This window comes from Hyla sarda, unplaced genomic scaffold (genome assembly GCF_029499605.1).
Source record: "Hyla sarda isolate aHylSar1 unplaced genomic scaffold, aHylSar1.hap1 scaffold_593, whole genome shotgun sequence".
NCBI lineage: Eukaryota > Metazoa > Chordata > Amphibia > Anura > Hylidae > Hyla > Hyla sarda.
This window is the reverse complement of record NW_026610607.1, coordinates 3,305-18,307: the sequence shown is the minus strand read 5'-3', so window position 1 is coordinate 18,307 and position 15,003 is coordinate 3,305. Positions and strand designations below refer to the sequence as shown.

Sequence of the window (15,003 nt, the reverse complement as noted above, 5' to 3'; positions counted from 1 at the left end):
TTCTAGAGGACACCTTATCACTGGATCATGGGGGGGTTTGGTGGGTAAAACAGTACCTCCCCATAAGAAAATTTAAATAGCCCATAGGGTGGTGGTACCCAAAGAGGGAGAATCCAGCTTTTGCTAAACTACAACTCCCAGCATGCCTGGACCATCAAAGGCTTTCTGGCCATGCTGGGAGTTATAGTTTTGCAACAGCTGGAGGCTCCCTGTTTGGATAACAGTGCCCTATGCTCAGGGCTGCTGTCAGAAATTTGGGGGCCCCTTACACTGATCAAGGCCTAGGCCCCCCCCACCCCAGGGGCCCACCTCTGATTCCCCCCACTAGGGCCAGTCTCTACTCCACACCCAAGTCCTCCCCAACTCTAGGAACTATATATATTTTTTTGAACCATGAAGTAAAACTTTAGTATGAATTAATTACCATTTTAATCGTATGAACCCCCAAAAGTTGCAAAATTGTGTTTTTTATTCAATTTTACCCCACATTTTTTTTCCATAGACTCCAAATTACAGATTTCATTACAAAGTACAATTGGTGGCACAAAAAAGCCCCATATGGGTCTATAAGTGGAAAATGTAACGTGTTATGGCTTTTAGAAGGCAAGAAGGAAAAATGAAAATGCAAAAAAAAAAAAAAAATTCCTTAAAGGGGTTAATATAATGGTGTCATAAAGTCCCATCAGCACAAAAAATGCCCCTCGTACATCCCTGTATACAGAAAAATAAGTTATAGGAGTCAGAAGAAGATATTTATTGTCTTATAAATAGTTATAATTTTTTACAAATAGTACCATAAAACAACCTATCAATTGGGTACCATTGTAATTTTATGTACCTTTATAATTTAATACCCTTAACCACTTAAAGGGGTACTCCGCCCCAAACCTAAGATGTTAGATCGCGGGACCCCATGCGATCTCCGGTGCGGCACCCAGTTATTCGGCACACGGAGAGAATTGTGCGCCATGGCCGATGCGGCCACCGCGCCCCCTCCATTCATTTCTAATTTAAGGTACATACAATTACAATAATACCCAATTTATAGGTTGTTTTATGTTACTACTTGTAAAAAATGATAACTTTTTGTAAGACAAATAGGCTTATATAATTCTCCTTTTCTGACTCCTATAACTCTCTGTATACATGGATGTATGAGGGGCATTTTTTGTGCTGATGGGACTATTGACCACTTTCCATTTTTTTCTTCTAGTACAGTGGTGGGCAACCTTTTTTTTACCAAATGAGCCAAATCTCGCCAAAACCACGATTGAAATTTATTTTGAGAGCCACATTTTTTAAGCCGAATACACATAGGATGGTACCCTGTTTATAGTTTCAATACGTTTTTATAGAGAATATTCTGCATGCAAGTATCCACATAGGTCGGGAGGATACAAATAACTAATAAAACAAAAACTTTAGAATAATATTATTTATCGATAACGTTATATTCCGTAAAATTTGCCATACAATGTAGAGAAAATTACATCCTGACAAATTGGGACCTGTGGATGGCGCACTGGCATTTACCTGTGGATGGCGCACTGGCATTTACCTGTGGATGGCGCACTGGCATTTACCTGTGGATGGCGCACTGGCATTTACCTGTGGATGGCGCACTGGCATTTACCTGTGGATGGCGCACTGGCATTTACCTGTGGATGACGCACTGGCATTTACCTGTGGATGACGCACTGGCATTTACCTGTGGATGACGCACTGGCATTTACCTGTGGATGACGCACTGGCATTTACCTGTGGATGACGCACTGGCATTTACCTGTGGATGACGCACTGGCATTTACCTGTGGATGACGCACTGGCATTTACCTGTGGATGACGCACTGGCATTTACCTGTGGATGACGCACTGGCATTTACCTGTGGATGACGCACTGGCATTTACCTGTGGATGACGCACTGGCATTTACCTGTGGATGACGCACTGGCATTTACCTGTGGATGACGCACTGGCATTTACCTGTGGATGACGCACTGGCATTTACCTGTGGATGACGCACTGGCATTTACCTGTGGATGACGCACTGGCATTTACCTGTGGATGACGCACTGGCATTTACCTGTGGATGACGCACTGGCATTTACCTGTGGATGACGCACTGGCATTTACCTGTGGATGACGCACTGGCATTTACCTGTGGATGACGCACTGGCATTTACCTGTGGATGACGCACTGGCATTTACCTGTGGATGACGCACTGGCATTTACCTGTGGATGACGCACTGGCATTTACCTGTGGATGACGCACTGGCATTTACCTGTGGATGACGCACTGGCATTTACCTGTGGATGACGCACTGGCATTTACCTGTGGATGACGCACTGGCATTTACCTGTGGATGACGCACTGGCATTTACCTGTTTATTTACTCAAGTATAAGCCGAGTTTTTCAGCACGATTCGTGCTGAAAACACCCCCCTCGGCTTATACTCGAGTGAACTCTCCGCACTCAGTGGTCTTCAACCTGCGGACCTCCAGAGGTTTCAAAACTACAACTCCCAGCAAGCCCGGGCAGCCCCCCTTTTCACATCAACCCTTTTTATGTCAATTCCACAATGTCACATTTCCGCGCCCCCCCCCCCTCGTGTCACATTTCCGCCCCCCCCCCCCTCGTGTCACATTTCCGCCCCCCCCCCTCGTGTCACATTTCCACCCCCTCCACCTCGTGTCACATTTCCGCCCCCCTCCATGATGGCCATCACGCCTTTCTTTTTCCCCTGCCTTATTCACATCTCTGATTTCCATAGTTAGGCACACTTAATTCATAATCACCACCCCCCCTCTCCCATGATGGCCATCAGTCACCCCTTTCATTTGTCTCTCCCTGGCCCTGTCCACATTTCTCATTTCCAAGTTCCAGAGGCATATAGTTCATATTCATGTTCCAAAGGCAGTCTGGGCATGCTGGGAGTTGTAGTTTTGCAACAGCTGGAGGCACCCTGGTTGGGAAATACTGCTGTACAGGTACACCCAATTTATACGAGTTAGTTCATTTAGTTAATATAGTTGTTGTAGGCCCCTCTCAGATGGCGACATACCTGGGGACTGACCTACAACTATATGGGAGCAACTGTCTGCAAAGAGGGGCCCTACGACAACTATACCCCCATATAACCACATGCTAACAGTTGCTCCCATATAATTGCAGACCTCAGTCCCCAGGACCCAGCTGCCTGTCACTGTCATTCCGTATTTACACCAACACTCCATTGGAACCCACCCCACCCATGCTTATACTACTATGTACCCTCACGGTTGGCCGGGTGCCTTCAGCTCAGGGTAGGCTCTTCTCCAAGGTGTCTAGGCCTATTCATCCGGTACGCTTCAGCTCCTCCCCAGCAGGCAGCGCTACTGAGATGGTGGGGCATGCCGATTATAGCGCAGCGGACGTGCCTGCGAACTGCACCTTCATTATGCTAACTGTGTATAGCGGCTGCTCCACTGGAGCCATAAAAACAAAAAATGAAAGGCGCCGGGTACCGGTTGTACCCCCCTGATGGGGCCCCTGCCTACGGGCTAATTTTTTATGTGGGGAGAGAGTAACCGTATAAAAGGTGTGTGTAAATTTAGTGTTATAGGGGAGATTTATCAAAACCTGTCCAGAGGAAACGTTGCCCATAGCAACCAATCAGATGACTCATTTTTCAGACGCCTATTAAAAAAGAAAGATTTGATTGGTTGCTATGGTAAACTCCGCGACTTTACCTTCAGAGAGTTTTTGATAAATCTCCCCCTTAGGCTTCTTTCACACTATGTAAGTGGTTCCGTTACAAACGGACATTGTTTTTTTTTGCCCCCACTTTAACTGCCCTTAATGTCCGTTATTGTAACGGAGCCTAACGGGAGTCATAACGGGCAAAGAGGATCCCATTCACTTGAGTGGGATTCCACTAGCGTCCGTTAGAACTCCTGTTATTGTGGCCGAATATAGCGGGAGGAAAATACGTTGCTTGCACTAACCGCACTAACGGCAATGTGAAAGGAGCGTTACTCTATTTCATTTATTATTTCATTTATTGCTGATCAGTAACAATTATTGATCAGCAGGTATAGGGGCAGGTGGCAGACTAATAAAACTCTGAGCATGTCCTTTGGCTGTCCAAAGGGCATGCTGGAAGTTGTAGTCATGCAACAGCTAGAGGGTATATTTTTCCCCTAACACTCTCTCCAAGGGGAATCAAACCATTTAGACTTTTTTTGTGTCTAAATTTGTCACATGAAAAATCACAGGCTGACCCTCTGACATTTTCAGAGACATTTACATCATCCTTATCTTCCGTGCCCCTGGAAGCCAAACTGGCCCGTGAGCGCCGTGATTCGCATGTCAAAATTTACCGGCCAATGACTGCGATCGAGGTCATGAGGAGGTCTTTACGTATATGTTTTATTTCTATTTAACTCCTTGGGGACGAAGGGCGTATGCATGCGCCCTCGCGTCCCGTCACTTAAGGACAGAGGGCGTATCCATACGCCCTCGGCATTTCCGATCACTGCCGCTCGCCGGGCGGTGATCGGACCGGGATGCCTGCTGATATCTATCAGCAAGCATCCCGTGGCAATGCCTAGGGGGGTCCTGAGACACCCCCCCCCCCCCCATATCGGCGATCGCAGCAAATCGCAGGTCAATTCAGACCTGCGATTTGCCGCGATCCGGTCAAATCGGGTCACTGGTGACCCGATCTCCCGGAAAATAAGACTGATCGGACCAGCCTAAAGCATAGGAGCGAGGTGGCAATGTTGCCACCCCCTCCAATCCCCTGCCATTGGTCGGTCAGGCTGACCACCAATGGCAGGAGGGGGGCGGGGGGTTAGAGTTCATTTCGGCCCGCTCTGCGCACCGATCGAAGTCGGTACAGAGCGGGGGGAACACGGGCGGCGAGGTGGGAGACATGGCCCGGCTTACCCAGACCGGAGGAGGCGGCGGAGGCGGCATCCTGGAGCAGCGGCACGAGCAGCGGGGGTCGGAAAGTGCGGCTGAGAAGGCTGCAATGAAGATCGCGATAAGTGATCTTCACTGTGGCCTTCTAAAAGCTGCAAAACTACAACTCCCAGCATGCCCACACAGCCAAAGGCTGTCTGGGCATGCTGGGAGTTGTAGTTTTGCAACATCGAAAGTGGCACAGTTTGGAGACCACTATATGGTGGTCTCCAAACTGTAGCCCTCCAGATGTTGCAAAACTACAACTCCCAGCATGCCCAGACAGTCAGGGATGCTGGGCGTGTAGTTCCGCAATATCTGGCCCTTCAGATGTTGCAGAACTACAATTCCCAGCATGCCTGGACAGTCGGGGCATGCTTGGAGTTGTAGTTTTGCAACATCTGGAGGGCTACAGTTTGGAGGCCACTGTTCTTCCCCAGTTGTTGCATAACTATAACTCCTAGCATGCCCAGACTGTCCAGGCATGCTGGGAGTTGTAGTTCTGCAACATCTGAAGGGCCAGATATTGCAGAACTACACGCCCAGCATCCCTGACTGTACGGGCATGCTGGGAATTGTAGTTTTGCAACAGCTGTAGGCACATTGGTTGGGAAACACTGAGCTAGAGTCTGTTTTCTAACTCAGTGGTTCCAACCCGTGTGCCTCCAGCTGTTGCAAAACTACAACTGCCAGAGTGCACTGACAGACCGTACATGCTGGGAGTTGTAGTCTTGCAACAGCTGGAGGCACATGGGTTGGAATCACTGAGCTAGAGTCTGTTTTCTAACTCAGTGGTTCCCCACCAGTGTGCCTACAGCTGTTGTAAAACTAAAACTCCCAGCATGTACGGTCTGTCAGTGCATTCTGGGAGTTGTCATTTTGCCACAGCTGAAGGTTTGGGGTGCCCCCCCCCCCCCCTTGGGGCGCCCCCCACCCCCCATGTGAATGTACAGGGTACATTCACACGGGTGGGTTTACAGATGGTTTCCTTCAAGGAAACTTACTGTGAACCCCCGCCTGTGTGAATGTACCCTAAAAACACTACACTACATTAAATAAAAAGTAAAACACTAGACATACACCCCCTTACACGTCGCGCCCCCCCCCCCCCCCCCCCCCCCCCCCCAGTAAAAATGAAAAATGTCTCATACGGAGGTTTCCTAAACGGCGCCTCCAGCTGTGGCAAAACCACAACTCCCAGTGTTGCCGGACAGCCATAGACTGTCCTGGCAGGCTGGGAGTCTTGCAGCAGCTGGAGGCACCCTGTGGGAGACACTGCTGTAGGGTTTTGGTCGAGACAAGCCCCATCCTTGTAAGCGGGTCCACCCCTACTGCAAATTCCTAATTCAGGCCTCAAATGCGCATGGCGCTCTCTCACTTCAGAGCCCTGTCGTATTTCAAGGCAACAGTTTAGGGCCACATATGGGGTATCTCCGTACTCGGGAGAAATTGCGTTACAAATTTTGGGGGGATTTTTCTACCATTACTCTTCGTAGAAATGGTAAATTTGGGGGGAAAGCCTGCACTTTAGTGAAAAATTTTTTTTTTCATTTACACATCCGAATTTAACGAAAAGTCATCAAACACCTGTGGGGTGTTAAGGCTCACCGGACCCCTTGTTATGTGCCTTGAGGGGTGTAGTTTCCAAAATAGTATGCCATGTATTTTTTTTTGCTGTTCTGGCACCATAGGGGGCTTCCTAAATGCGACATGCCCCCAAAAACCATTTCAGCAAAACTCACTCTCCAAAATCCCATTGTCGCTCCTTCCCTTCTGAGCCCTCTACTGCGCCCGCCGAACACTTGACATACACATATGAGGTATTTCCTTACTCGAGAGAAATTGGGTTACAAATTTTGGGGGGCTTTTTCTCCTTTTACCCCTTGTAAAATTTCAAAAACTGGGTCTACAAGAACATGCGAGTGTAAAAAATTAAGATTTTGAATTCACTTTGCTGCTATTTCTGTGAAACACCTAAAGGGTTAACAAACTTACTGAATGTCATTTTGAATACTTTGAGGGGTGCAGTTTTTATAATGGGGTCATTTATGGGGTATTTCTAATATGAAGGCCCTTCAAATCCACTTCAAAACTTAACTGGCCCCTAAAAAAATTCAGATTTTGAAAATTGTGAAAAATTGGAAAATTGCTTCTGAACTTTTAAGCCCTCTGATGTTTTCCAAAAGTAAAAACATGTCAACTTTATAATGCAAACATAAAGTAGACATATTGTATATGTGAATCAAAATATTTAGAATGTTTATTTTCCTTACAAGCAGAGAGCTTCAAAGTTAGGGTGGGTTCAAACTACGTTTTCTCCCATACGGGAGCGCATACGGCAGGGGGGAGCTAAAACCTTGCGCACCCGTATGCCTTCGTATGCGCTCCAGTATGTCATTCATTTCAATGAGCTGGCCGGAGTGAAACGTTCGGTCGGCTCATTTTTGCGCCGTATGCGCTTTTACGACCGGACCTAAAACCGTGGTTGACCACAGTTTTAGGTCCGGTTGTAAAAGCGCATACGGCGCAAAAATGAGCCGACCGAACGTTTCACTCCGGCCGGCTCGTTGAAATGAATGACATACGGGAGCGCATACGAAGGCATACGGGAGCGCGAGGTTTTAGCTCCCCCTGCCGTATGCGCTCCCGTATGGGAGAAAATGTAGTGTGAACCCAGCCTTAGAAAAATGAAATTTTTCACCAAGAAATGATGCAAGTATCGACAAAAATTTACCACTAACAAAGTAGAATATGTCATGAAAAAAACTATCTCTGAATCAGAATGAAAAGTAAAAGCATCCCAGAGTTATTAATGCTTAAACTGACAGTGGTCAGAATTGCAAAAAATGCTCCCGTCCTTAGGGTTATAATGGGCTCCGTCCCCAAGGGGTTAATTGCATACCTTACACCAAAGCAAAAGCTCAGTGTGAACTCACCCATACAGCAGCGTCCATTTTTCAAACCTTGTACAGAGGAACAATGGAGCAGTTGCCCATGACAACCAGATTCCAGCTTTCATTTTTCAGAAAGGGAAGCTGGAATCTTATTGGTTGCTATGGGCAACTGCTCCACTCACTGTTCCTTTGTACAAGGTTTGATAAATCTCCCCCTATGGCAGTATTTTCCAACCAGCTTTAGCAAAACTACAACCCCCAGCATGCCTGCCTACAGCAGTGCTCCACACCCAGGCTGCCTCCAGCTGTTGCTAAAACACAACTCCCAGCATTTCTCTACAGCAGTGTTTCCCAACCTTTTTCGGGTCTGGGCACACCTGGAAAAAAAAAAAAATCCGCGGGGCACCGCTACAGAGGTTGACGAGCAAAAAACAAAAAAAAAAAAGGGGGGGGTGGAGAATGGTAAAAAATGCAATGCACTATATCCATCAGTGGTATGTAGTTTAAAGTGCTGCTTTATACAGCAACTCACCAATGACGTCTTCTCTAATTTGCAATGTTGCCTTCTCTTCTCCATCTGGTCCAGGCCATCATCACGATTTCTTCCACACACAATTCTTCACCGTTAAACCTGCAAAACAAATCTATTAGGCGCCGAACTTTTTTTAAATGGGTGACCGAGGGGGCCGGACAGAGGGGCGTAGAGGGGGGGGGGCGGACAGAGGGGCGTAGAGGGGGGGGGGGCGGACAGGGGGGGGGGCGGACAGGGGGGGCGTAGAGGGGGGGGGGGCGGACAGGGGGGCGTAGAGGGGGGGGGGGCGGACAGGGGGGCGTAGAGGGGGGGGGGGCGGACAGGGGGGCGTAGAGGGGGGGGGGGCGGACAGGGGGGCGTAGAGGGGGGGGGGCGGACAGAGGGGCGACCGGGGGGGGCGGACAGAGGGGCGACCGGGGGGGGGCGGACAGAGGGGCGACCGGGGGGGGGCGGACAGAGGGGCGACCGGGGGGGGGCGGACAGAGGGGCGACCGGGGGGGGGGCGGACAGAGGGGCGACCGGGGGGGGGCGGACAGAGGGGCGACCGGGGGGGGGCGGACAGAGGGGCGACCGGGGGGGGGGCGGACAGAGGGGCGACCGGGGGGGGGCGGACAGAGGGGCGACCGGGGGGGGGCGGACAGAGGGGCGACCGGGGGGGGGGGCGGACAGAGGGGCGACCGGGGGGGGGGGCGGACAGAGGGGCGACCGGGGGGGGGGGCGGACAGAGGGGCGACCGGGGGGGGGGCGGACAGAGGGGCGACCGGGGGGGGGCGGACAGAGGGGCGACCGGGGGGGCGGACAGAGGGGCGACCGGGGGGGGCGGACAGAGGGGCGACCGGGGGGGGCGGACAGAGGGGCGACCGGGGGGGGCAGACAGAGGGGCGACCGGGGGGGGCGGACAGAGGGGCGACCGGGGGGGGGCGGACAGAGGGGCGACCGGGGGGGGGCGGACAGAGGGGCGACCGGGGGGGGGCGGACAGGGGGGCGGACAGAGGGGCGACCGGGGGGGGGGCGGACAGAGGGGGCGACCGGGGGGGGGGCGGACAGAGGGGCGACCGGGGGGGGGGGCGGACAGAGGGGCGACCGGGGGGGGGCGGACAGAGGGGGCGACCGGGGGGGGGGGCGGACAGAGGGGCGACCGGGGGGGGGCGGACAGAGGGGGCGACCGGGGGGGGGGGCGGACAGAGGGGCGACCGGGGGGGGGGCGGACAGAGGGGGCGACCGGGGGGGGGCGGACAGAGGGGCGACCGGGGGGGGGGCGGACAGAGGGGCGACCGGGGGGGGGCGGACAGAGGGGCGACCGGGGGGGGGCGGACAGAGGGGCGACCGGGGGGGGGGCGGACAGAGGGGCGACCGGGGGGGGGCGGACAGAGGGGCGACCGGGGGGGGGCGGACAGAGGGGGCGACCGGGGGGGGGGCGGGACAGAGGGGCGACCGGGGGGGGCGGACAGAGGGGCGACCGGGGGGGGGCGGACAGAGGGGCGACCGGGGGGGGGCGGACAGAGGGGCGACCGGGGGGGGCGGACAGAGGGGCGACCGGGGGGGGGGCGGACAGAGGGGCGACCGGGGGGGGCGGACAGAGGGGCGACCGGGGGGGGGCGGACAGAGGGGCGACCGGGGGGGGGCGGACAGAGGGGGCGACCGGGGGGGGCGGACAGAGGGGCGACCGGGGGGGGGGCGGACAGAGGGGCGACCGGGGGGGCGGACAGAGGGGCGACCGGGGGGGGCGGACAGAGGGGCGACCGGGGGGGGCGGACAGAGGGGGCGACCGGGGGGGGCGGACAGAGGGGCGACCGGGGGGGGCGGACAGAGGGGCGACCGGGGGGGGGCGGACAGAGGGGCGACCGGGGGGGGGCGGACAGAGGGGCGACCGGGGGGGGGCGGACAGAGGGGCGACCGGGGGGGGCGGACAGAGGGGCGACCGGGGGGGGCGGACAGAGGGGCGACCGGGGGGGGGCGGACAGAGGGGCGACCGGGGGGGGGCGGACAGAGGGGCGACCGGGGGGGGCGGACAGAGGGGCGACCGGGGGGGGGCGGACAGAGGGGCGACCGGGGGGGGCGGACAGAGGGGCGACCGGGGGGGGCGGACAGAGGGGCGACCGGGGGGGGCGGACAGAGGGGCGACCGGGGGGGGCGGACAGAGGGGCGACCGGGGGGGGGCGGACAGAGGGGCGACCGGGGGGGGCGGACAGAGGGGCGACCGGGGGGGGCGGACAGAGGGGCGACCGGGGGGGGCGGACAGAGGGGCGACCGGGGGGGGCGGACAGAGGGGCGACCGGGGGGGGCGGACAGAGGGGCGACCGGGGGGGGAGGACAGAGGGGCGACCGGGGGGGGAGGACAGAGGGGCGACCGGGGGGGAGGACAGAGGGGCGACCGGGGGGGGAGGACAGAGGGGCGACCGGGGGGGAGGACAGAGGGGCGACCGGGGGGGAGGACAGAGGGGCGACCGGGGGGGAGGACAGAGGGGCGACCGGGGGGGGCGGACAGAGGGGCGACCGGCGGGGGCGGACAGAGGGGCGACAGGCGGGGGGCGGACAGAGGGGCGACAGGGGGGGGCGGACAGAGGGGCGACAGGGGGGGGCGGACAGAGGGGCGACAGGGGGGGGCGGACAGAGGGGCGACAGGGGGGGGGCGGACAGAGGGGCGACAGGGGGGGGGCGGACAGAGGGGCGACAGGGGGGGGCGGACATGGGTGACAGGGGGGGGGCGGACATGGGTGACAGGGGGGGGCGGACATGGGTGACAGGGGGGGGCGGACATGGGTGACAGGGGGGGGCGGACATGGGTGACAGGGGGGGCGGACATGGGTGACAGGGGGGGCGGACATGGGTGACAGGGGGGGCGGACATGGGTGAGGGGGGGGCGGACATGGGTGACAGGGGGGGCGGACATGGGTGACAGGGGGGGCGGACATGGGTGACAGGGGGGGCGGACATGGGTGACAGGGGGGGCGGACATGGGTGACAGGGGGGGCGGACATGGGTGACAGGGGGGGCGAACATGGGTGACAGGGGGGCGAACATGGGTGACAGGGGGGGCGAACATGGGTGACAGGGGGGGCGAACATGGGTGACAGGGGGGGCGAACATGGGTGACAGGGGGGGTGGACATGGGTGACAGGGGGGGGTGGGTGACAGGGGGGGGTGGGTGACAGGGGGGGGTGGGTGACAGGGGGGGGTGGACATGGGTGACAGGGGGGGGGTGGACATGGGTGACAGGGGGGGGTGGACATGGGTGACGGGGGGGTGGACATGGGTGACGGGGGGGTGGACATGGGTGACAGGGGGGGGTGGACATGGGTGACAGGGGGGGTGGACATGGGTGACAGGGGGGGGTGGACATGGGTGACAGGGGGGGCGGACATGGGTGACAGGGGGGGCGGACATGGGTGACAGGGGGGGCGGACATGGGTGACAGGGGGGGCGGACATGGGTGACAGGGGGGGCGGACATGGGTGACAGGGGGGGCGGACATGGGTGACAGGGGGGGCGGACATGGGTGACAGGGGGGCGGACATGGGTGACAGGGGGGCGGACATGGGTGACAGGGGGGGCGGACATGGGTGACAGGGGGGGCGGACATGGGTGACAGGGGGGGCGGACATGGGTGACAGGGGGGGCGGACATGGGTGACAGGGGGGGCGGACATGGGTGACAGGGGGGGCGGACATGGGTGACAGGGGGGGCGGACATGGGTGACAGGGGGGGCGGACATGGGTGACAGGGGGGGGTGGGTGACAGGGGGGGGTGGGTGACAGGGGGGGGTGGGTGACAGGGGGGGGTGGGTGACAGGGGGGGGTGGGTGACAGGGGGGGGGTGGGTGACAGGGGGGGGTGGGTGACAGGGGGGGGTGGGTGACAGGGGGGGGTGGACATGGGTGACAGGGGGGGGTGGACATGGGTGACAGGGGGGGTGGACATGGGTGACAGGGGGGGGTGGACATGGGTGACAGGGGGGGGTGGACATGGGTGACAGGGGGGGGTGGACATGGGTGACAGGGGGGGTGGACATGGGTGACAGGGGGGGTGGACATGGGTGACAGGGGGGGGTGGACATGGGTGACAGGGGGGGGGTGGACATGGGTGACAGGGGGGGTGGACATGGGTGACAGGGGGGGGTGGACATGGGTGACAGGGGGGGGTGGACATGGGTGACAGGGGGGGGTGGACATGGGTGACGGGGGGTGGACATGGGTGACAGGGGGGGGTATACGGTGGACCCGGGTGATGGGGGTGGGGGGATTGGACAGGGGTAACAGAGGGGTGGAAAGGGTACAGTACCTTAAGCAAGCCGGTCCACGCAGCTTTGCAGGTCCACGGCAGGCACGGGAGTCCGGCAGGTGAAGATCGTTCCGATCCAGGGACCCATTTTCGGCCCACTGCACCGCAAGGTAGAAGGGGGAGGGGGACGCAGGGGGAAGGGGACGCAGGGGACGCAGTGGGGAGGGGGGAGGGGACGCCGTGTGCGCAGTGCGCACGCAGGCTTCCCTTCCCCTCTGCGCCGCCAGTCATAAGCGCGCAGGCCGGGGCGGGATATTTAAAAAAAATAAAAAAATAAAAATAAAAAACGGCAAAATCCCGCGGCACCACGGCCAGTGGCGAACGGCACACACGTGTGCAGCGGCACCGCGGTTGGGAATCACTGCTCTACAGCCTAAGGTGTCGGGGCATGCTGGGGGTTGTAGTTTTGCAACAGCTGGAGGCTTCCTGGTTGGCAAACACTGCCTTAGGGAATTACAAATTTGGCTCCATTCAGTTTGGCTCCATTCATTTACTTCAATGGACCTGAACTGCAATACCACACAGCACCTCAGGAGAGGAGTGGTGCTGTTTGAGGAAGAAACCAGCTGTTTGTTTCCTATTCCTGGATAACCTATAACCAGATTGTTTAGGACCAAACAGGCAGAACAGGTGCATTGATTTTGAACCCCCCCCATACAACAGTGTCCATTCTTCAAACCTTGTACAGTGGAGCAATGGAGCAGTTGCCCATGACAACCAAATTCCAGCTTTTATTTTTTTTAGAAAAGAAAGCTGGAATCTGGTTGCTATGGGCAACTGCTCCATCCCTGTTCCTTTACACAAGGTTTGATAAATCTCCCCCTATGACAGTGTGTCCCAACCAGCTGTTGCAAAACTACAACTCCCAGCATTCCTGCCTATAGCAGTGTTTCCCAATCAGACTGCCTCCAGCTGTTGCAAAACTACAACTCCCAGCATTCCTGCCTACAGCAGTGTTTCCCAACCAGAGTGCCTCCAGCTGTTGCAAAACTACAACTCCCAGCATGCCTGCCTACAGCAGTGTTTCCCAACCAGAGTACCTCCAGCTGTTGCTAAACTACAACTCCCAGCATTCCTGCCTATAGCAGTGTTTCCCAACCAGAGTACCTCCAGCTGTTGCTAAACTACAACTCCCAGCATGCCCCGACAGCAAAACACTGCCTTATGGTGGAGTGAACTTTGCTCCATTCACTTCAATGGAAAGGAGCTGCAACCCCACACAACCGGAGGACAGGAGTGGTGATGGAAGAAACGGCTGTGTGTTTCCTATTCCTGGATAACCCATTAACCACATTGTTTATGACAAACTGTTTTCTCACTGCTGCTCATAAAGCACAATGCTATAAAGTCTTGTGTTATTTTTATGCATTCATCTCTGCAGTTCTCAAAACACGAAGGTGTGAACACAGCCCAAGTGAGTAACAAAGAACATGGCCGCCAATACAATGAGCACCAAACATCTGGGGCCAGTGTGTCCATAACTGTTGGCACATGGAGGTGCAGTAAAGCACAGGAAATGCTGCCAAAGTGTCCTCCACCCCATTACACCCCAAGGTTCACTTACTTTGGCCACAAACGCTCCTTGACATTTCCCTCCAAAAGTTTGGTGCACACCTGTCCTCATCTCCTCCAGGAAACCTGAGCCACACTGGATCAGCTGTATTTAAGGGTCCTTAATTAAGTGGCCACGCCCCCTCCAGAGCTGGAATCACAAACACCCTTTCAGTGCTGAACATATTTCAGAGCTGGTTTATCAAATTTATCACACTGCGTTCCTGTTTAATCGTATCCATCAACACCTCTCCAAAAACGGATGCTGACTTATACTGTAAATCGGGGCAGCTGACCCCACTTCTATGGACAAACAAAATCAACAGCGCCCTCCCCCTGTTTGGAGTCTGCTAAAAATAGCGAATATGTCCCAAAAAGTATTCATTAGGGAACTCTGGCCATAGAAGTGAATGGGGTCCGCAGCATCTCTTTATTAAAATGTATATGTTATGCAAAAGCGCTATGTGAACCCAGCCATACAGCAGCATCCATTTTTAGCATCCATTACCATTTCAGTTTTTTCGTTTTCAAGTATATAAAATGTATACGTAAAAGCGCAGTGTGAACGTACCCATAAAGCAGCGTCCGCTTTTTAGCATCCATTACAGTTTATGTTTTTTTCTCATTTTTAATTATATAAAACGCATACATAAAAGCTCAGTGTGAACCCACCCATACAGCAGTGTCCGTTTTAGCATGCATTACCGTTTACGTTTTTGTTTTCAAGTATATAAAACGCATACATAAAAGCGCAGTGTGAACCCACCCATACAGCAGCGTCCGTTTTTAACACCCCTTACTG

General features: G+C 56.0%; 1 long non-coding RNA gene across 3 annotated transcripts in view; it reads right to left on the bottom strand.

The window, feature by feature from the left end:
- LOC130340496 (uncharacterized) overlaps positions 1-14,629 on the bottom strand; it is a 42,964-nt gene extending 28,335 nt beyond the window's left edge. Inside the window, exons 1-2 of one of the 3 annotated variants that reach the window (XR_008880595.1) lie at positions 12,651-12,788; positions 8,371-8,469 (exon numbers count right to left, since the gene is read on the bottom strand). This is a non-coding gene — a long non-coding RNA (uncharacterized LOC130340496). Of the gene's footprint in view, positions 1-8,370; positions 8,470-12,650; positions 12,789-14,214 lie in introns of those variants that run through there. The other 2 variants (XR_008880594.1, XR_008880593.1) reach the window with 2 other exon arrangements.
- Positions 14,630-15,003: the final 374 nt, after the last annotated feature.